The following is a 24,615-nucleotide window of genomic DNA, read 5'->3' as shown; positions in this document are numbered from 1 at the left end:
TGTCTTAGATATAACCAAAGTGGAACTTTTCATAGAAAATTCAGAAGCTCCAGCTGCAATGTAAGGGGTGATGTAGAATCCTGCTGAGAAAAATGCAACATTAAGAGACTTTCCTATCTCAAAGTTGCATTCGAGAAGGAGAAAATGTTATATATTTCCACTGAGAATTCATAACCATGGATGTCCCATGACTTTACGATGAAATTCAAACTTCTTCTATTTTCACAAAAACTTTAAAACAGTGTTTTAATTTAAAAACAATACCAAGGTAACTGACAGAAACTAAAATTTCTCTCAAAAAATTCATTTCTAATAATATTTTGCTACTTTCTTATGTTTCCTATTTAATTAAATATTAACTTTTGACTACTTTTTCTATATTAACTAATTAGTTATTAATTTTTCTCTTATTTAAATTACTACCCTAGAGCTTTGTTATGTACTATGATAGCCACTAGCTACATAGGTCTGGTTACAGTTAAATTTTAAAAATAGAATAAAATTTAAAATTAGCACACAAGCCACATTTCAAGTACTCTTTGTGGCCAGGCAATAGTACTGAACAGTGCAAATATATAACATTTATGTCATCATAAATTTTATTTAAATTTTTAGAAAGATTTTATTCATTTGAGAGAGAGAGAGAGCACAAGCAGGGAGAGAGACAGAGAGAGAAGCAGACTCTCTACTAAGCCAGGAACGGGACATGGAGCTCAATCCCAGGACTGGAGATCATGACTTGAGCTGAAGGAAGACACTTCACCATCTGATCCACCCAGGTGCCATAGAAAATGTTATATTGTGGAGAACCACAGCAGAGATTTGGTGTCATTATCATATTCAGGTCTAAGGCAAGTTATTTCTCTTTGTTGTCCTCCAATAATGACAGAAAATTAGATATATTTAATCCCATTCATGTTTTCTATAACTTTCATGATTGTTTTCATAATAAAAAATTTTTAAGTTCTATATACACTTTAACCTAGTAAATAATAGTAGTACTATTTTTTATACCAGATAATAATTTCTATTTATTCTCTCTCTACTCCTCTTTCCTTCCTCTATTTCTTTGGTTATATCTAGGATCATTTTCCTTCTGCTTTTGGTTTTCTTTAAGGGTAGGTGTTTTGGTGATGAATAATCTGTTTTGATTTGCCATCATTATTGAATGACCGAGTGTGATAAAAATTAAAAAAAAAAAAGACTTTACAAGGAAAACATTAAACAAAGAAAACTGGAGAGGCTGCATTAATATAAGAAAAAATAAATATTAAAACAATTATTATAAATATAAAATATAACCTAGCACTCACCTTTCTATTCTTAAGTATATTAAACATTTCCTTTAAGCATTATTCATAACAGTACAAATATGTAAAAATACTAATGTTTATTTACTTTTTAAATATACTATATATAATGTGGTAAAAACTTTGAGATATTTATTATAGTGGAATACTATACAATATTGAAAATGAGTTAGCTATAGCTAATAACCAAATTTTGTGGATTAAAGCATATTTGTAATTATTAGGAAAATAATAAAAATGCAGGAAAGCACACACAGTGAGAATTAACAAATATAATGTTTTAGCAGGCAAAAGTGGTTATATATAATAGAAGAAAGTGATGTAGATCATGAGAGTAAGTTGTTTCACAGGAACCATTCAAGGTGCTGGAAAATTTCTATTTTCTTGAGTGGCATTCCTATTGAGTTATTCATTTTATGACAAATCTGATTTTCTGCATACATGAGAGGTTTCTTTCTATATTCATTTAAAGATCTATTCCTAGTTAAAATATAAAACATCAAACATCTTCTGCTTTTTCCTTGTAAAGGAAATCATGAATATTATCTTTTCATCTAATCAAATGATATGAGAGTTTCCCTGAACAATATATCAGTGTAATATTTTCCAGTATGGATTACTCCCCCATATAGCATTTTCTGCTCAATAGAAACTGAGGGTGGAGTTCTGTGCAAAATTGTGTCCTGTAATGATGCATTAGAAATCACGGTGATAGTTCTGACTTCAGTAAAATCAAATCAGTGGATGAAATTGTCTCTAGGAATTGAGGCTTCAATAAGTACTCAAGTGTGTTTTTCTTATACAGATTTTATTTCCTAATTGATAACTAGAAATCATCTCCTTTTCAAGTTTCTACAGAATTTTATTTAACCTCATAAAGCATACTTTGGATAATTTATAGTTTTATTTTGGGAACAAGCTCTCAAAATACTGCTTTGAAGTCTCCAGTCTATGCAGTATGATTTAATCTTATGTTGTCATGTACGATTATGTATGGTTTATTTAAAAATTAGACTAATAGCCCAATAGGAGAACTATGGGACATATGTATTATATGACCTTAAAATTATTTTAATTAGCAGTAGGAAAAAAATTAAGATTTAAAAGACAAGTTTTATATGCCAGATTTTCTGACTAAAATTTAAGCATCCTGAAATCCAGAGCAGCCCTGTACCTGTCTCTGATTCATTTTTGTATTTATGCCATATACTAACCATTTGTAGGTGCTATATGTGTGTGTGTGTGTGTGTATGTGTGTAAAATGTCATTAACTGAATGGATAATACATTCAACAACTTAAAATTTAAACATTAGAAAAAAAAACCCACATAGATAAGTCTTATTATTCTCCATCTGCATATGCCCAATTTTTATCCATGCCCAATGGACTTTTTTCTTTTCTTCTTTTTCTTAAATTGACAATATTTCCATATTTATGGAATAGATCTCTCCCATTTTTTTTCACATCTGTATTGTATTTCACTGTGTGGATAACACTTTATTTAATTAGTCCCTTACAGATGGGCATTTGGGCTGATTCTAACTTTTTTTATTATAATCACTACTTCAGTGAGGAGGACTGTGCACATAACATTTTGTATGAATGCAAGAAGACCAATAAAATAGGATCCAAGAAATGGAATTGTTGGACCAAAATGAATTTTTTTGTAATCTTGATAGATATTAAATAAATTACATTCCTAGCATTTATACCATTTTTGCACTCTCTGAAGCAATGTAGAAGAGAACCTATTTTCTAATAGCCTTAGTCATTGAACATGAGGTTAATTTTAAATTTTGGCTCATCTGAGTTCATAAAAAAAATTTGAAAGCACTAGGAATTTATGTGCCTCTTATAAATGATTCTAAATACTTTCATATGTTTAATTATTGTAACTCTTCTATTTAGGAATCTTTTTTTATTTAATTTTATTTTTCCAGTGTTCCAAGATTCATTGTTTATGCACCACACACAGTGCTTCATGCAATACGTGTCCTCCATAATACCCACCACCAGGCTCATCTAAACCCTCACCCCCTCCCCTCCAAAACTCTCAGTTTGTTTCTCAGAGTCCACAGTCTCTCATGCTTCAACTCCCCTTCTGATTTCCCCCAATTTACTTTTCCTTCCCTTCTCCTAATGTCCTCCATGTTATCCCTTATACTCCACAAGTAAATGAAACCATATGACAACTGACTCTCTCTACTTGACTTATTTCACTCAGTATAATCTCTTCCAGTCTCATCCATGTTGATACAAAAGTTGGGTATTCTTCCTTTCTGATGGAGGCATAATATTCCATTGTATATATGGACCATATCTTCTTTATCCGTTCATCTGTTAAGGGCATCTTGGCTCTTTCCACAGTTTGGAGATTGTGGTCATGGCTGCTATGAACATTGGGGTACACATGGCCCTTCTTTTCACTACATCTGTATCTGTGGGGTAAATACCCAGGAGTGCAATTGCAGGGTCACAGAGTAGTTCTATTTTTAATTTCTTGAGTAATCTCCACATTGTTTTCCAAAGTGGCTACATCAACTTGCATTCCCACCAATAGTGTAAGAAGGTTCCCTTTTCTCCACATCCTCTCCAACACATGTTTTTTACTGTCTTCTTGCTTTTGGCCATTCTAACTGGTGTAAAGTAGTATCTCAATGTGGTTTTGATTTGAATCTCCCTGATGGATAAGGATGGACATTTTTTTATGTGTCTGTTAGCCCTTTGTATGTCTTCTTTGGAGAAGTGTCTGTTCATGTTTTCTGCCCATTTTTTGATGTGATTATCTGTTCTTTTGAGTGTTGTATTTGAGGAGTTTTTTTATAGATCTTGGATATCAGCCTTTTGTCTGTAGTGTCATTTGCAAATCTCTTCTCCCATTCCGTGGGTTGCCTCTTTATTTTGTTGACTATTTCCTTTGCTTTGCAGAAGATTTTGATCTTGATGGAGTCCCAAAAGTTCATTTTCGCTTTTGTTTCCTTTGCCTTTGGAGACATGTCTTGAAAGAAGTTGCTGTGGCCAATGTCAGAGGTTATAGCCTATGTTCTCCTCTAGGATTTTGATAGATTCCTGCCTCACTTTGAGGTCTTTTAACCATTTAGAGTTTATCTTTGTGAATGGTGTAAGAGAATGGTCAAGTTTCATTCTTCTATACACAGCTGTTCAATTTTCCCAGCACTATTTATTGAAGAGACTTTGTTTTTTTCCACTAGATTTTTTTCCTGCTTTATTGAAGATTATTTGGCCATAGAGTTGCCAGTCCATATCTCTGTTCCACTGGTCTATGTGTCTGTTTTTGTGCCGAACCATGCTGTCTTGATGATCACAGATTTGTAGTAAAGCTTGAAATCAGGCAACATGATGCCCCCAGTTTTGTTTTTCTTTTTCAACATTTCCTTAGAAATTTGGGGTCTCTTCTAGTTCCATACAAATTTTAGGATTGTTTGTTCCAGCTCTTTGAAATATGCCTGTGGAATTTTGATTGGGATGGCATTAAAAGTATAGATTTCTCTGGGCAGTATAGACATTTTAACAATGTTTATTCTTCCAATCCATGAGCATGGAATGGTCTTCCATCTTTTTGTGTCTTTTTCAATTTCTTTCATGAGTGTTCTGTAGTTCCTCGAGTACAGATCCTTTACCTCTTTGGTTAAGTTTATTCCAAGGTATCTTATGGTTCTTGAGTGGTTCCAAGGTATCTATGGTGCTATAAAAGTGGAACTAATTCTCCAATTTCCCTTTCTGTATTTTCATTTTTAGTGTATAAGAAGCAACTGATTTCTGTGCATTGATCTTGTATCCTGCCACATTACTGAATTGTTGTATGAGTTTTAGTAGTGTGGGGGTGGAGTATTTTGGGTTTTCCATATAAAGTGTGATGTATATGTGAAGAGAGAGAGTTTGACTTCTTCTTTGCCAATTTGAATACTTTTTATTTCTTTTTGTTGTCTGATTGCTGTCACTGGGACTTCTAGTACTATGTTGAAAAACAGTGGTGAGAGTGGGCATTGTCATGTTCCTGATCTCAAAGGGAAGGCTGTCAGCTTTTTCCCATTGAGAATGATATTTGCTATGGGTTTTTCATAGATAAATTTTATGAAGTTGAGGAATGTTCCCTCTATCCTAATACTTTGAAGAGTTTTAATCAGGAATGGGTGCTGTATTTTGTCAAATGCTTTTTCTGCATCAATTGAGAGAACCACGTGGTTCTTCTCTCTTCTCTTATTGATTTCTTCTATCACATTGGTTGATTTGTGAATGTTGAACCCACCCTTACATCCCAGGGATAAATCCCACCTGTTATGGTGGATAATCTTTTTAATGTACTGTTGGATCCCATTAGTTAAGATCTTGTTGAGAATCTTGGCATCCATATTCATCTAAGATATTGGTCTGAAATTCTCCTTTCTATGGGGTCTTTGCCTGGCTTAGGATTCAGGGCAATGCTGGCTTCATGATAAGAGTCTGGAAGTTTTCCTTCTGTTTCTATTTTTTGAAACAGTTTCAGAAGAATAAATATTATTTCTTCTTTGAATGTTTGATAGAATTCCCCAGGGAATCTGTCAGGTCCTGGGCCCTTGTTTTTTGTGAGGTTTTTGATCATCACGTCAATCTTGTTACTAGACATTGGTGTATTCAGGTTATCAATTTCTTCCTGTTTTTGCCTTAGAATTTTATAGGTTTCCAGGAATAGATCCATTTTTTTCCTAGGTTGCTTAACTTTTTGGCATATAGCTGTTGATAATAATTTCTGATGATTTTTCCTGTTTCCTTGGTGTTAATCATGATATCTTCCCTTTCATTCATAATTTTATTAATTTGAGTCCTCTCTTCTTTTGGATTAGTTTGGCCAGTGGTTTATTGATCTTATTAATTCTTTCCAAAAAAGAGCTTCTAGTTTCATTGATGTGTTCTACTGTATCTCTAGTTTCTAACTCATTGATCTCTGCTCTAATCTTGATTATTTCCCTTCTTGTGTGTGGGGTTGGTTTAACTTGTTGCTGAGTTTCCAGTTCTTTAAGGTATAAAGAGAGCTGGTGTATTCTGGAATTTTCAGGTTTTTTTGAGTGAGGCTTGGATGGCTATGTATCTCCTCTTTAGGACTGCTTCTACTGTATCCCATAGGTTTTGGACTGATGTATCTTTATTTTCACTGGTTTCCATGAATTGTTCAAGTTCTTCTTTGATTTCTTGGTTGATCCAAACATTCTTGAGCAGGATGGTCTTTAGCTTCCAAGTGTTTGAATTCCTTCCAAACTTTTTCTTGTGGTTGAGTTTCAGTTTCAAAGCATTGTAGTCAGAGAATATACAGAGAATGATCTCAATCTTTTGGTATCAATCGAGGCCAGATTTGTGACCCAGTATATGGTCTATTCTGGAGAAAGTGCAATGTGCGCTCAAGGAGAATGAATATACTGTTGTTTTATGGTGGAATATTCTGTATATATCTATGAGGTCTATCTGGTCCAATGTGTCATTGAAAGCTCTTCTTTATTTATTTATTAATTCTCTGCTTGGATGATCTGTCATTACTGAGAGTGACGTGTTAAGATCCCCTACAATTAATGTATTCATATCAATATTTATCTTTATTTTGGTTAACAATAGGCTTATGTAATTGGCTGCACCCATATTGGGGGCATAAATATTTACAATTGTTAGATCTTCTTGTTGGATAGACCCTTTACTGATTACAGTCTTTAGCTTAAAATTTAATTCATCTGATATGAGAATCTCTACCCAGTTTTCTTTTGAAGCCCATTGGCATGAAATATGCTTCTCCATCCCTTCCTTCACTTTCAGTCTGGATGTATCTAGGTTCCAAATATGTCTCTGGTAGACAGCATATGGATGGGTCTAGTCGTTTTATCTAGTCTGCAACACTCTGCCATTTTATGGGAGTATTTAAGCTATTCATGTTGACAGTGATTATTGAAAGATATGTTTTTATTGACATCATGTTGTCTGTGAAGGCCTTGTTTCTATAGATTGTCTCTGTAAATTTCTGTTCTACATCTTCTTTTATATATGGAGGAATGTCTGTATTTTTAATATAGCAATTACCTTTATACATATACTTCTGTATAATACATTCAACCTTCATTTTCAGACAAATTCTAATAGCTTACTGATATGAGCAAGAAGCAAACCAACAAATTACCTTGTGTCTTTTTCACCTAAATTTTGTCAATAGGTTTAACTTTCTTAAATTTTACTGTTATTTTTACATGTGATTAAACAGCTTCTCTGTATTTTTCTTAATGCTTTTATCTAATTTCTAATGTTGTGTTAACAATTTTTGTCACATTGATTGTGACGTTTTTCACATTGAGTGTGAGGGATTTTCTTTGCATTTTTACTTTTCAGTAAAGTTTCACTGCTATTTTTCTCATAGGATATTTGTGTAGATGTGTTTATTCTTAAAAAAGATAACTTATACTGTATTTTGTTGAATTTTCTTTAATAGACTACTAGCAAGTGGGATCTTGGGAAAAGGGGGAGAGGCTAGGATAGCTCTACAAGTTTCTTTACAATTTTTATTCAACTTCTATTAATACCATGAAAGACTTTCTACAAAGGAAAAACCACAAAACATGTCTTAGTAGCTATGCTTCTTTTGCTTCTTGGAATTTGGTGTAAAAGTGCTTTTCCCACCAACATAGATATTCCCTGTTTTTGTTTTGTTTTGTTTTGTTTTTTAAGATATTCCTTGATTTCTATGAGTACTAATCCTACCAATGGGCTCAGCCTCTTCCATCATGGATGACTGTCACTTTACAAAAAAAACCCTGTATCTGAGCTCTCTCACCCCGGCTTTACCCATCTCTAACTGCTTACATCTATTTTATCTCAGCCCTGTTTATAATAGCTTCCACTTAGAGCAATGATATTTGGAAAATGACAGAAAGTTCTACCCAGTAACCAAAATCTATATTTTCCTCTTCTTCCTGAGTACCAGGCAATACTAATTCTCCATGTTCCTTTCCATTTGTATGTACTCAAATGACTTAATTTTAGCCAGAGGAATGTGAATGGAAGTGATAGACCATTTCCCAGGCTTAACACAAAGACATTGCAAACCATTCTTTTTATACCCTTCCCTCCACCAGCTGGATCCAGTGTTGATGTGAGGCCTCTCTTAGAACCACCTATAGAAGATGACAGAGACCTAGCCAGCTGGTTTTGAATGAATACACTGAAGAGAGCTACCATGAGCAGGCCTCATGGCTGTTGTGATCGAGAAACTAACTTTTGTTGTAATTGTGATATTGGAAAGAGGGGTGGGGTGCCTACTAGTTATAGTGAGGAGTTTACTAATTATAGCTATGGGCTTACTTTCATATGTGAGATATTTCATTTTATAGATTTTATTCTAAGTTATAAGGAGGAAAACACAACAAAAGAAAACAAAACCAAGGGAATGTCTGAGATAAAACTAGATTTGGTGAGAAAGCAGCAGTGGGGATAGAAGAGATTGAAGAAGTCAATGTAAAAGCTGTAGGACTTATTGACTAGATATGTTTAGAAAAAAGAGTGTGAGACAGTCTAAGATAACTTCCAAAAAGAAACTAGCATCATGACCTTTGTTACATATGACACTGATTTTCTTCTTAAAACTTAAACTAAAGAGAAAAATCTCCTTAGCATAGTTTGTCATATTTAATATAAGTATTTTGAGAATGTACTTGACATGCTTGTGGCAAAGTGAAATATTTCTCCTTTTTTTTTCTGAAATACAAATTATATTAAGTCATTTTTTTTTTCGTATCACAATCCTACTTATAAGATGGACATTTTGCAGATGAGGGAATGTGAACATCAGGGGAAAAGATCATTTGATTCAGGAATTTAATTCATAAAGGAAATATGGGTACTTCTCTGGGGTTTTCAATCAAACCAAAGTCCATTGTTCTGGCTTTTGTAACTATGTATATAAATGTAAAAGCCTTGGTAGGTGCCTTGTTTTCTTTAGAATAAAACACTTCCTAAAATTTTAACCCATTTACCTCCGTGGTAATGGGTGTGAAAGATGGAACTAGAACAGAATTCGGAAGTAGATAGAAGCAGTTATCTTCCAACATATTTATTCTGGGAGAAAGACTTGTATTTAAAGCATATGGCCAAATAATAGACACAGACTTTTAATTTTTATTGATAGGGATATATTTTAAAGCCTTGAGAAGCAGATAATATAAGATTATCTCCATTAGTTTTGCAATAACCATTCTCTTGATGGTTTTGGGAGACATTACTTTTGGAGGCATTTTCAAGAGTAAATCACCCTTAATCCATTCCCAGATCCTCGATTCTTTGGCTTTATTCCCAATGGGGCATTCTTGTTTTCATGTGCCTTTTTTTTTCTTTAAAGATTTATTTTTGTATTTAAGAAAGACTGTATTTGTTATTTTGCAGACTCCAAATTGAGTAAGGAGCCCATGCAGGCCTTGATCACATGATCCTGAGATCACAACCTGAGTAGAAATCAAGAGTCTCATGCTTAATGGACTGAACCACCCAGGTGCCCATCATGTCCTTTTTTGGAAACCAAGTCTGTCAGTCAGTCTAATAACACATATTAAGCTTTTTAAAAAACAGACTTATTGAAGTATACAGCTTATACCATGCATTCAATTTATCCACCTAAAGTATACAATTCAGTGGCTTTCAGTATATATCCATAGTTTTACAATCATCACCATCATCTAATTTTGGAACATTTACATCACCCACAAAAGAGTGATATAAGGACCCCCTAAGTAATCTCATTCCTTCCTACCCTGTGACCTGCCCTAGATAGTCAATATTTTCTATCTCCATAGATTTGCCTAATCTGGACATTTATGACTGATTTCTTTCACTTAGCATAGTATTTTAAGGTTCACCCATGTCACAGTAGGTAGTTCATTCCTTTTGACTGTCAAACAAATTTCCATTGCATGGACTCCACTTATGGGCATTTTGTTTACCTCATCATCACTTGATAGACATTTGAATTGTTCCATTTTTTTGGCCCTCATGTATAATATTGTGTGAACTTTGATACACAAGTATATATGTAGACCTATGTTTTCATTTATTTTGGCTAGATTCCTAGGAATGAAATTTTTAAATTATATGGTAATTAAATATTTAACATTTTGAGGAACTGCCAATTTTCTTCCAAAGTGGATACACACATCATTTTATAATCTTAGCAACAATGTGTGAGGGTACCAGTTTCTCCACAACTTCATGCATATAAAGCTCTTACATATTTGGTTCTGTGATGTAAGGATCTAGCAGTGAATAACACTAACATTCATCAGAATTACCACTCATCTTCTGTGGTGCCTTAGAATCTTCAAGATTCTTTAGTTTTAATAAACCACTATTGAAAAACAAAAACAAACAATGAAGTAAGTTCAAGTAATTTGTAATTTTCCAAAGCAAAGAGAAGGTAGGTAGGGCTCATGTTTTCTGACTATTAACTTAGCACTCTTTTATTTACTTTATGATATGCAGAGTTTGCCTATGGCTTTTCTTCTTTTATATTTGTTATTTTATTCTTATACTTTAATATTTTAGATTTGAATATTTCAACTTTTGTTATCTATTTACCACTGACTCTGAAGGCAATTATTTTAGGACAACAGGTGACATAAGTAGGCACAGGGAAGATTTGTTCACCTCTCAAAGTATATTAACTGGGCTCTCTTATATGCAACTCAATGAAAGGTTATCTTCATTGTGCTAATCTAATGGCAATTTTATTTATAATCTCATCTAAATAATGTATCAATGAAATACCTATTTGGACAATTTATTTCCCCCCTTCTCTCTTTTTAACTAACAACTCTTATCATGAAGAGTGCTTGTAGAATGGGGTATTAAGGCAAAGATTAGGAAAATACTTGATTCCATATTGTACTTTAGAGGGTAATTATCAGGCTCTTTTGAGGGAAATGCTCTAATTTTTATGTGGAGGAATCACTTTATAAAGTAGACCAAGCATTGTTGTATCTTAGTAGTTTATTTCTTTCCCTGATGGTAGTTTGTTTTGGTAGACCAGTGGTTCTTAAACTTTAGAATCACCTGGGGAGATTTAACAAATATCTTTGTTGAGTACTATCCCCAAAGATATTCTCTGAACAGAACTTGGGTGGGTCTTCAGAAACTATGGGTGATTCTAACTTTAATACAGGTATGAAAATCATTGGTATACACTTTTTGATATGGAAATCAGATATCATATTTCTAGTAAATATATTTATGATGCTATGCCAATGATTAGTGTAAATGGCTTGAAATAATTTTTATTACAAAACTCTTCCCAATAGCAAGAAATTAAATGACTTATGTAGTTTCATAAATGTTTTATTTTTAAAAGGTACTTTATATTATAAAACCCAGGTGTGTGGGTATTGCGTGTCACCACTTACTTTGTGTAATTAGATTGCTTAATACAATTGACCCTTGAATAACATGGGTTGGAATAGTGTAAGTCCTCTTATATATGGATTTATTTTTGATAAATACAGTCCAGTACTATGAATGTATTTTCTCTTCCATGTGATTTTCTTAATAACATTTTCTGTTCTTCAGCTTATATTATTGTAATAATACAGTATGTAATACATATAACATACAAAATATGTATTAATCAACTGTTTGTATTATTATGTAAAGCTTATGGTCAACAGTACTAGCAGTAGTTGAGTTTGGGGGAGATCAAAATTATATGCAGATTTTGGACTACGTGGAGGTTGGCTCTCTTAACCCCTGCATTATTTAAGGGTCAACTATATTATTTAGGTCATTTGAACTGTTTGAAATTTACCTGATGTAAGATGGTCTTTTAATTTGATCTATTCCAAGTCTTTTGAAAGTGAGTTAATAAAATCTGTCAAGTTTTTTTCACTTAAGTAACTCATTACTTTCAAAGTTCTAACAGTGGACTAGGACATTTTCCAATAAAAAATAGTTTGTTATTTGAAGGAAAATAAACTTAAATAAACTGTGACTTACTGAAAGAACTAGATTGGGAACATAAATAGTACAATTTTAATATTGCTAAAATGTACTTATTCCTACAAATGAACATTAAAGCAAATGTGTTCAAGCCTAAGGAAACGTTGGTAAAATCAACCTATATGCATTAAGCAAAATATAAAAGAAAGGAACATAATATGTTTAGGTATGGCTTGTATAGTACTTGTCATGAATCAATGTCTGCTATTGTTAATTAGCTCTCAGTTTTTGCATCTATTGTTTCCTCTGAAATTTCTTTTCTCTAACTTGTCCAAATCAAATACCCTAAGGGAATTACACCCAGATATTATAACAGACTTTGGTTTTCTTAATCTCTCAGACTTTATTGCAGTGTATTGTTATTTGAATCTTTGAACCTGGAAATGAGTATTTAGGTAGGTGTAATTGAATGATAGTATGATTGAACTAATACTGTTCATTCATTGCCTGCAATATGGCTAAGTATAAAGGACAGTATTTATTGTGTCCATTTGTGAAATGATATGTACTCTTCTGGCATCATGATACCACTGGTAGAATAACGTAAGAAAATACATATATAATCATATATATATATATGTGTGTGTGTATAATCATATTGAAGGAAAGGATAATGTTTTGTATAACAGAACACTTGGTCATGCTGAGCAGGGAACTAATATATAAAGATGCCTCAAACACATTTTATAACACTTTTAAAATAACAGCTAAACTAACTCTAACTGGATACTTCTTAGGGACAGAATTCTGTTGTAGGCTATTTTATGATACATTCTCTCTGTCTTAAGCCTGACAGAAAAGATCATTTTCAAGTACATGTTTTAGGTAATCATATCTTGGCAAAAGAAAAAAAATGAGGAATTTTTATGAACATTATACTTTCTTTGGTGAAGAACTTTTTACTTACAACATGTGTCATAACTCTGAAAAAGTTTTTTCACATTAGAAAGAGGTCAACAGACAAGAAAATAGAATCAAACCTAGGGAACATCAAATATTAGCTTTATGAAAACAAAAATAATATCATAGGAAGAAATTAAGCTATACTAGTTCTAAAACAGAACTAAATCCCACTGAACTTTATTTTTTATTTTTAATTATAAAGGCTAAATCCATTATTGAGTAATACAAATATCATTAAAATTATATAACAGAAACTCATTACTTTTGCTTTTAAATGTACCTGTGCTTAATATGACATTTCCTCTAAGCCTTTTATTTTTCTTCCCCAAATCACAATACATTTTAAAATTGTCTTTCACATTTTAGAGTGACTCAAATCCATGATTTATTATCATAATTAATATGTTACTTTAATTTTGAGTAAATTTAATTTTGAAAAAACTAAATATATTGGTATTCTAATACAGGCACAAAGGATATATTCAACATTTCTGCTTTCTGCTCTTCCAGAACATTGCTCTTACATAAGTTTTCCATCAGTTTATCACTGTGTTAGAGAGCTCAGAGAAATTCTATATGGCCAGCTCAAATTCAGGCCCTAGCAGCACATTCCCCATAAGAAGTGTTTATCCTATATCTCATCTACTTCTACTATAAATTTGAGAGATATGTTGAGGTACTTTACAAATAGTTACAACTCAAAGCAGACAGAGATTTTTAACTAAAAACAAGCTGTGGATTGAAATATAATGCTAGAGTGTTGAATTACATGTTGTAACTTATTTTAGATTAACCATAGCATTGGGAAGTAGATACCAAGATTAGCTGATATGCAAAAACATTTCTTCCATCTTCATTTTATTTTTCTTATTTTTAAATTTTTAAAAAATATTTTATGTATTTGACCGAGAGAGACACAGCAAGAGAGGGAGCACAAGCAAGGAAGTGGGAGGGAGAGAAGCAGGCTTCTTACCAAGCAGGCTTCTTACCAAGCAACATTCTTACCAATGTGGGCCTTGATCCAGGACCCTGGGACCAAGACCTGAGTCAAAGACAGATGCTTAACTGACTGAACCACCCAGGCAACCCATTCCGTCTTAATTTTAGTCAACAATAATAAAAATAAAATTTTCCCTAGTGCCATAGAGTAGAAGCCCTCCTATTCTACCCCATCTGGACTAGTCGAACAGAAAATACTCACTAAAGAAATCAATCAGAAAAAAATTAATATGCACCTTAAATATTTTTTACTTGAAACATATTGAACTAGAATGAAACTTGACTTAAATGAAAAACATAGAGATTAATATACTCAATATTTTAACTTAAAGCATTATGACTTAACATTTAACTGAAAGCATCATTATGAGCAGAATCTATCTTAACTGATCTCATAATTTATATGCTAATGTTCTAAGACCTTCTTCTAAAATATGAGGATGCACTCAGAATGATGAATCCTCTTGGCTAAGTAAGATACTCTTGTATTGTATATGTTCGTGTGAAAATATATATGATTTTTAAAGTATTCCCATGAGGGAAATGGAGTACTTAACAAGAGTGATTCGTGTTTGTTTTTTATCTGTTTTTGAACACTTGAACTTCATATTATGATTGGGTAATAAAATTCACTCAGCAACACCATGTTGCAAGATTCCAGGCAGATGTTCACACTGTAATGACATCCTGAATAGTGATAAAATATGAGAGAAGCAGAAATAATATACTTTGAAAACACCTGATCAAGTCAGGTTCCTTAAGAAATATTGCCAAGATAAAATAGGTGAAAAAATTATAAGAGTTCAGAAACTATTTGGAAGGTAGTTTTCTCTTTCCACCTGAAAGAAGCTAAAATTCTAGTCCATTTTGAATGAGAATTTTCCAATAGAATTAACTCCCAACTGATAATGTGAAATACATTTCTACTATCTCTTCAAGTACACTTACTCTGTAGGTAAAGAGGCACGATTTATTCAACAGATGCTCAAAAGTTTCAAAAAAATGTGTGAGTGTGTGTGTGTGTGTGTGTGTGTGTGTGTTGGTGGATATGATGAAGCAATTGGGACAAAATGTAAAAATGTATTCATGTTATGAGCTCTACCTTGACATTTATTCTCTTTGCCTTACTATTCTGCAGATTGTATTCTGCAGATTGTATTCTGCAGATTGAAGATTAAAGGTTAGCTTTCATGGTCCCCTGATCTAGCTGAATATCTTATATATTCTCATGACACACTATATTTCACCTGTGTGGCGTTTGGAATTGTAAGTAAATTGATATATTTTTAAATGATTTTATTTATTTATTTGCCAGAGATGGAGAAGAACAAGCAGGGGGAGCAGCAAGCAGAGGGAGAAGCAAGCTCTTTGCTGAGCAAGTGGCCTGATGAGGAGCTCTACCCCAGGACCCTGAGATCATGACCTGAGCCAAAGGCAGATGCTGAATGGGAGAAACCACCCAGGTGTCTCAGAAAATTGACTATTTGTACAACTATTGATCTATTATCTTTCCCTCTGCTAGATAGTAAAGTCCATGCCTTTTAATAATTTCTCTAACCCCAATACTTAACACATTGCTATTAGTGGTAAGTTCTTAACAAATTGGATTAAATAAATGAATGAAGATGACCCAAAGCTCTTTCTTATTCTTGGTAATATGTTCAGGCTGAAGAATTTGATAGGGTAGAGGATGAAATCCCTTCCTCACATCTCTGATTGCTTCCATTTAAAAAAAAAATACATGTAGTCCTACTTTTTCCACTAACCATTCAAAAAGTATTGCTAACACAAGGCAAAACTGATGGCTCATCCATTTTTCTTGTGTACATCATGAGCAAGGGTACATGACCAAGAATGAGCAAACCCTCTAATGGGGCTAGTTTCTTGGATGACATAGTTATATTTGAGGCTTTTGTTAGTAGAGATGGATGACACAGAGCCAGGTCATGTTGATAAAAGAATGGAGAGATTGAGAAGAAGAAAAAAACAGAAGGCAATACCTAATATCCTGCTATGATATCGGACAGAAGTTGAAAACTGTTAGACTGTATAGCTGATTTGAGTTGATTAATGATTTAAAAATACTTAGATTTTCTGTCTACATTTCATAGTCAAGAGGGTTTAGGTAAAAATCCCAATCTTTCTTTTTCTTGAAAAGTTAATCTAAAATATTTTATTTATGCCTGTTCTCAGCAACAATTAGAGAGGCCTGCCACTCACTTTTTTAAGCCATATAATCTCCAGTTTGCCATGTTCTCCACCCTGCTGATTTTACTTACTTATTTTACTTCTCTGACTCCTGTGGACATTTCAGTTTGTAAATCCTATTCTATAGGAATAAAATAGGGATATGTTATGAAGTTAAACTTAGTTGATCAACTTAGCATTTCACTGTGATAAGTTCTGGAATTGTACATTTTTATTCTACATATAATCTACATTTTTAAAAAATATTTTATTTATTTATTTGACACAGAAAGAGATCACACGTAGGCAGAGAGGTAGGCAGAGGGGTGGGGGGGAACAGGCTCCCCACTGAGCTGAGAGCCTGATCCCAGGATCCTCTATCCCAGGATTCTGAGACCATGACCCGAGCTGAAGGCAGAGGCTTTACCCACTGAGCTACCCAGGCACCCCAACATATACTCTACATTTTTAAGCATCAATCTATATTTACTGATCAATTATACATGTAATTAGAAACATCTCCATTATTATCATTTTTTTTAACTTTACATCTGTCTTTACATCTGTCTTCGACTTGAAACCTACATAAATGCATACATTTAACCCTGAAATGGTATTTGAAGACTTATAATGGTTCACATTTATTCACTCTGCTAAAACTGAACTATTGATTATAGAGTATTACTAAAGTTCACTCTGAGTTATTTGGAGACCTAGGGAAATTTTATATCACCTTAAGCTAAGATGTAATTAAAGTTTAGTTGCTGACTATATTATTAAACAAACCACTGTCTCTTTGGGAAGCAGAATTCTGGAACTATATCAGAAAGAGATATCTGCGGGGAAATAGAAATCTCAACATTTAAATAACGTGATCTTTGGTCTCAATTTATGTTAATTAATAATCCTGTACATTTTGATCAAAGTTCATATTTTTCAAAGTGTTTCCAGGCTTATGGTAACATTTGATACCTTCAACAATTTGTGTGTTTTAGAAAAAAATATATTACCATTTAAAAGTAGAGAAAGAAGCCCTGAAAAATTAAACAATATGTCCCAGAATGCATGTTAATATATTTATGGAGCCAAGACCAGAATCCAGTTACGTGTAATACCTTTTTCAACTACAGTGGATGGCTTGCTATTTTTAAAGAATCAAGGTTTAAAATATCCCCTAAGAATTACATATATGCCACAAATAAAAATATTATAAATTTAATAAAACAAGGCACTTAAAAATTAAAAAAATACTAGCAAGAGAAAAATAAATGTAATATACATTGGAATTTTTTGATGATTATAAGTGAATAGTATATTTGGTTTTGAGATTCCTACCAACAAAGAGGGAAAAAAAAAGAAGAAAAATATAGGTTATATATTTCTTATTTTCTTTTTTTTTCCCAATTTATTTATTTTCAGAAAAACATTATTCATTATTTTTTCACCACACCCAGTGCTCCATGCAAGCCGTGCCCTCTATAATACCCACCACCTGGTACCCCAACCTCCCACCCCCCCACCACTTCAAACCCCTCAGATTGTTTTTCAGAGTCCATAGTCTCACATGGTTCACCTCCCCTTCCAATTTACCCAAATTCCCTACTCCTCTCTAACGCCCCTTGTCCTCCATGCTATTTGTTATGCTCCACAAATAAGTGAAACCATATGATAATTGACTCTCTCTGCTTGACTTATTTCACTCAGCATAATCTCTTCCAGTCCTGTCCATGTTGCTACAAAAGTTGGGTATTCATCCGTTCTGAGGGAGTCATAATACTCCATAGTGTATATGGACCACATCTTCCTTATCCATTCATCCGTTGAAGGGCATCTTGGTTCTTATTTTCTTTTAAAGGATAAAATTACTCAGAAAGACAATAATTTTTCTGGGAATTAAACACTAAATGGAAGTAACGGAAGTAATGCTTGAATGGTCTATGTACACTATATTTTCTATAAGGCATAATTTCACAAACATGTAGCTGACTATTTTCTTTAAAAGGGTATTCTTCAACATGTTGAAGTTGTCTTTCTAAATGCAATTTCAAATGTTATCTTATTTTTGGAAACTTGGGTGGTTCAGTTCACTAAATGTCTGCCTTTGGCTCAGGTCTCGATCTCAGGGTCCTAGGATGGAACCCTGCATGGGGCTTCTGGCTCAGTGGGGTATCTGCTTCTTCCTCTCCTTCTGTGCACTAGCTTTTTCTCAAATAAATAAATAAAATCTTTGAGAAATGTGAATTTTAAGTGTCAAATTATACCTAAGTTTCTAATAATAATGTTGACATTTATTAAATATTTGCTATCTACTATGATGTTCTAAGTACTATGCATGTACTACCTCATTTAATCCTCACTATAATCTGTGATATAGATACTATGTTTCACCTTTTAGAGAAGAGGAAACTAAAGCATAAATGTTAAATAGTTTTCCCAAGGTCACAGAGCTAGTGTATTAGTTAGTTGTGTACAATACAGTATAACAAACAACATAGATGTATCTGAGGTTTACAACAACATAGACTTCATGCTCAGGAGTTTGTGGATCGGCTGCTATTCACTGGATTTACACTGGGATATATTGAATCAGCTGGACACTAAGTTTAAGAATTGGTTCAGATCTACTTCACATGTTTCTCATTTTAGGACCCAGGCAAAAGAGACACTGGCTTATGCACACTGTCCTCATGGTACAGGACTGGTCCCCTCAGGAGTGATGGTGCCAACCTGTCATGTCTCAAAAAGCTGACACGGCACCTACATTCCATAAACAAAATAAGCTGCATGACCAAGCTCAATGTCAGATGGGCAACTCTGTACACATTCCTAAAGAAGATGAAAAACTTCAAGAAGGAAAAGTGAATTTTTAACAACATGGCAGAGCAAGGATACAAATCCAGGTAATCTGATGTCAAGGCCAATATACTTCCCTGCACTCTGCTATTTCTTTACTGAATTACATTAATAATAGATTTATTTATATTGAACTATCCTTGTATATCTGAGTTAAACACTAAATAGTATTTTATATTGCACTTTACATGCTGAATTCTATGCTAATTCTTTCATACTTCCATATCTATATTCAGAAGTGAGAATGGCCCATGGTTTTGTTTTCTGTTTTTCAAATTTGATTTTAGTATCATCAGGGTCATGTTTGCTCTGTAAAATGAATTTGATAGCTCCACATATTTTTATACCATTCTAGAAAAACAAAATGATACGATTGCTTAAGAGAGAAAATATATGTGGAAGTGCTATGTAAATTGTAGATAGTTATACAAATATAAGTAACATGATTAAAAATAGCATCTAATGTGTAAGGAGTCTAAGATTGTGTCATATATGAAATATATATTCATTGTTTTCTTCTTTCCAATTTAAATAATCCTTCTCTCTTAATTATCTTTCTTGTTCAATTAATTTATGAACTTATTCTGATAAATTACTTGCATGTGCTAATCCCTGATCTGTTCTCTTAACATGTCTATAATTATTTTTTATTTGTCTTCCTTTTCTGTGTCTATAAAATTGGAAATTTGAATGATTAGGAATGGTGCATCATTAAAGCCATACTGAACTTGTTTTTAAGTTCAGTATTTTGTCTTATGCCCAGTCTTTCCAAATATTAATACATACCTGTAATTAGTCAAGGCTAGGATATTTTCCTCGCGAGTCTGGAAAAAAAGACATTAAAGGAAAAATTACCAAATTCACCCTAATTATTTTTAGTTTTTTAATAAAGGCAGAATTGGAGTTCTGGAGCTGGGTTATAGTAGCTCATGAGAGACTCTTCCTACATCTCTTCCTCACCCTGCAACTAGCAACATCACATGAGTAGCTTGAAATTGGCCTTAGCAGGAGTATTTCCACCATGAAAATGGCCAACACTTTAAGTCAATGTGTGTCTGTGTCTCTGAGTCCGCATGTGTATTTATGTATATGTAAGTTGTATAGTATTTTCCTACTTCTGTTTAGTGTTACCAAATTCGATTATATAATAATACAATCTCTTTAAAAAACAAGTGGTATTCTGACTGGTTTAGAGATAAATAAATGCTTTATAAGTTGAATACTACTAAAATTCCTCAAGATGAGACAATTCAGCTTCCAATACTTTCTATATATATATAAAAAAATTCTCTCAGAAACTATTTCAAATGTTTTAAAAATTTACTTTTACATAATTCAAGGAAATCTTTGGAAAAGAAGGGATTTAAAAATATTATTAGTTTATAAAAACAGCTGTCTTCTGACTTACCAATGTCAAGTAAAAATAATCATATGTTTTATTCTGCTTGACTATGCTCTTCCTAAACGTATGCAGCCTTACTCTTTGAGCAAGCTAGCATTACATCTACTAGATGTTTAAGATTTGAAAAATGTAAATTTATGCTTAACCAAATTAAAGCATTATTCTGACAATTTTATTTCAGCAATTATATTTTTTAGCATGTCAACATGATTGTTTCTAAGATCTTTAGGTAACTTAAATCTCAAACTTAAGCTAAATAAAGTAAATTAATGGATATTCATTAGATTTGTAAGAGAGAACACTGAAATATTAAAGAGTAAGCATAATTTTAAGTTTATATACTTTTTGCCTCTTATTTGTATATTTTACAGAGAAAGTCTTTCTTTATATCTGAATCTACTGGTAAATGTGCTCATTTTGCCACCTTGAGAAGTTGCACGATAAGGGAGTATATGGATATAAAATATTCTGAGATGCATATTCATAAATTATGCTAATCTGTCACAAAATGCTGCTGTATGGCAGCTCCCCATCCTCCACCTCATAATTTTCTCTGTGAAATCAAAGTTACTGCGGTAAAAGTTGTGATTAATATATGTTAATGGCAGTAAAGTAGAAATAATACAGAGTGGAACAACTTCATATACAAAGTATATCAGAAGCATTAAGGAAAAAGAGTAGTATTGTTCTAAAGTGAAGTTAGTGATTCTAGAATGAAAAGAAGTGTAAGATAAAACCTGAATGCTTACATAAAGCTGTAAGAAGTTTGAGGGAAAGGAATTTTATTTGTCCTTGTCAACGCTGGCTATGGTTTGATGAGTTTAGCTTTAGTATCAAACATTATACTGATACAAAACTAAATTCAGATTTCTCTGTTAAAATGTCAAAATTGTCTTGGATATTTTTGACCTGCTTTTAATGAAAGGTAGTAAAAGATTCTTCTTTGCTTTTGAGTTATCTGCCTACAAGACAAAGATTCTGTTTTATCAAAACAATTTCAGATAAGAGAAAATGTTTTCTCACTTCTGAAAGAGTTAAAAGTCTACAAACATGGTACAGCATGGTTTGTTTTTAAAATATTTGACTGCCACTTTGATAAATAAGTAAATAAGTATTGTGTGTTTGTGTGTGTGTTTTGGGTAACCCATTAGTTTTTTTGTTGGTGTTTGTTTTTTTTTGTTTTGTTTTTAAGATTTATTTTTTATTTTACTTGACATGGGGCTCCATCCCAGGACCCTGAGATCATGACCTGAGCCAAAGGCAAACACTTAACCAACTGAACCACCCAGGCACCCAATCCATGAGTCTCTAAATCAAGTATTCAAACCTCCTGAAAACTTTTCTTATTTTGGCATCCCAAAATCAAATCCTAAATAAGGAGAAGACTCCTGGAAAATCACAAATGATTTCACTTATAAAATGAGACATGCTAAAATTAAATTTATCTGTATTGTTAATGATGTGAGTGAATTGGAAGCACTGTCAACCAGAAAAAAAAATGGTTTGATTTCCCTAGGTTGAATTCATGTGGGTAAATGCTGCTTATATAAATATTTCAGAAATGGTATGAAGTTTTTAGGGAACTGTCATTGCTCTTGTCAATAATGTCTTTCTGTTTATCAGAGTCCTAATGATGCTTTGTGTGAGAGTGGACAACAGGATAGCATTATCCTAACTTCTGTTACTATGTTTTTTTTGAAATGTTAACTTGACTTCAACTTTGCTTCTTTAATTTGAATCTGGTATGTGTAGGCCAGTGATTTTTGAATGAAGATTCATATCACTTGCCTACAGAGTTGCATTAATATACTGATGTTTAGGACCTATTCCTATTATTTTTACTTGGTTATCTTGATATATTCTTGAAATATCTTAACTGTATGCTGTATGTTCATAGCACATTACCTCCCAAGTCAGACAAGGACTATAATCAGATCCCTTTCTCCATGAGTTAATAATTTCATTCAGCTCTCCAAATCTCATTGGTCTGAACCATAGTGTGCATATTTTCAGGATGGCTGACACTTTTCCTTGAAAATAGGCCATTGACACTACTACATCTAAAATTTACCACTTGAGGAATCCTTTTTATCTTTCTTTCATAATAGAGGCATTCATTTTCCTGGTAAGGTTATTCAGGTTATTCAAAAAGTATTTCTAAAAAAAAAAAAAAAAAGTATTTTCATACTCAAAAAAGTTCTTTATCACATGAATAGATTTAAAAGTGTCTTTATCACAATCAAATCTGTAGAAAAACAGATTGGGCCAATAGCACTCTTAAAGTCAAACTATCCAAAGGCTTTGAGGAAAATAACCTGTGTTGACCTGAAGTCTTGACTCTAGCTCTGATTATCTTTTGACTCTGCCCTCTGATCTATATAGACTATCCCTTGTAAAATATTACCCTCCTAAACCTGAGGAGATTCTAATTATTAAACCTAATTGGATATCTTTAAGTACTGCAAGATTTTATTAAATGTACTGAGACTTAACACAAACATGTTAATTATGCATTTCCTTTATACATTCCATCATAGTCCTACATCATCTTGACTAGAGACCTAGGTCTTCTGGAAGAGACATCACAAAAAGACTAGTCCTGAATCTTTCTGCCCCCTAACCACCAATACCTCTGCACAGCTACAAGATTGTAACTTTGGGTCTGTGTCTCACACCCAAAAAGTATAGATTTAGCAACAAATGAAAATCTACCACAATAGGAAACCTTAAGTTTCTTTTGAGAGTCTTCAGAAGCAAACAACAGCATGAAGTTGACTGCTTTTCCTAAACTTATAAGTGTCTGACAACCTGAAGTAACCAGCTTCCCCCCAAGAAGCTAGAACAAGCTCCTCCAAGATTCCCCTACCTGAATCACTGCCATCTTCCTTCCTTACCTACTCTTTGTCTTCTCCCTTCTTCCTCCTTACCCTCTCATCCATCTTCCCTTCAATACCCAACATCCCAAGATGACTTTTCCCCTCACTCTCCTCAATCCTCTCCTTCCTTTACTTCCCCAGCCAATGGGGAAGAAACTCCTTCAACCAATTTTGTCAAACTGTTGCCCCCATCTGACCCTTAGAAACAGCATGTAGCCCTCTTTCTCAAATATACCAGAGAGATTTTCCTCTTGGTGGTCCATATTAGTGGACCTATTAGTACACTATCCCCACATCTTCAACCCCAACCTCTTGCCAGGTGATAACTAGATTTTCACTTTTGACATAATTAATTCTTCTCTCCAAATTGTCACACCCAGCAACTCCTCTTCCTAGAATCAGTTACTGGGTGGGTGGGTGGGGGGGGAATAGAGGTCCTTTTATTCCTAATAACCAGCATTTATTTATTTATTTTTTCTTCACCACTTTTCAATCTTACAGCCTTTGTTCAGTTCTATGCAGATTCTGGCTACCTGAGGTTAACTCTAAACACTGTAAATAATACATACATACTAATCATTGCCTGTTTCCTCATTGAGGATACTACTTATGGGGTCAACAATCTTATATCTGCCTTTTCCAGATAATTCTTTCCTATGTCTTTGGAATCCTTGCCCAGTATTTCTAAATATTCAACCACTTTCCTATTGACCATGTGCCCCTTTGTATACTGAGATGATCACAAAAAGAAACAGTAGTAAGGTAATTGGGAGAAATCCCTGGGGAGAATCACTGACTCTGTGCATTTTAAGCATCATTATGCACATAAAGGATATCATACAATTAGAAAATGTCTTCAAAACTTTCTTTCTGTTCAGCTTGTCTTTGACCATATCTGAAATAGTGATACTTATCTTTCTGTTAATGATTTGAACCTGATCAGGAATGAAGGCCTATATTAATACTTTGTTAGTAAACTAAGAGGAGCTAACACCTCACTCAGACTAATCATATTACTCAGTATGGTACTCTGGAACAAGGTACTTTAGGGCAATATTTATTGACAGAAGACAGAAG

At 33.3% G+C, this 24,615-nt stretch overlaps 1 pseudogene; it reads right to left on the bottom strand.

Annotated features, from left to right (window-relative positions):
• Window positions 1-24,615, bottom strand: part of LOC122890218 — a 134,107-nt pseudogene that overhangs the window by 95,644 nt on the left and 13,848 nt on the right.

This window comes from Neovison vison, chromosome 11 (assembly GCF_020171115.1).
Source record: "Neovison vison isolate M4711 chromosome 11, ASM_NN_V1, whole genome shotgun sequence".
In the NCBI taxonomy this organism is placed as follows: domain Eukaryota; kingdom Metazoa; phylum Chordata; class Mammalia; order Carnivora; family Mustelidae; genus Neogale; species Neogale vison.
Note: the sequence above shows the minus strand (reverse complement) of the source record. Positions and strands in the feature narration are given on the sequence as shown.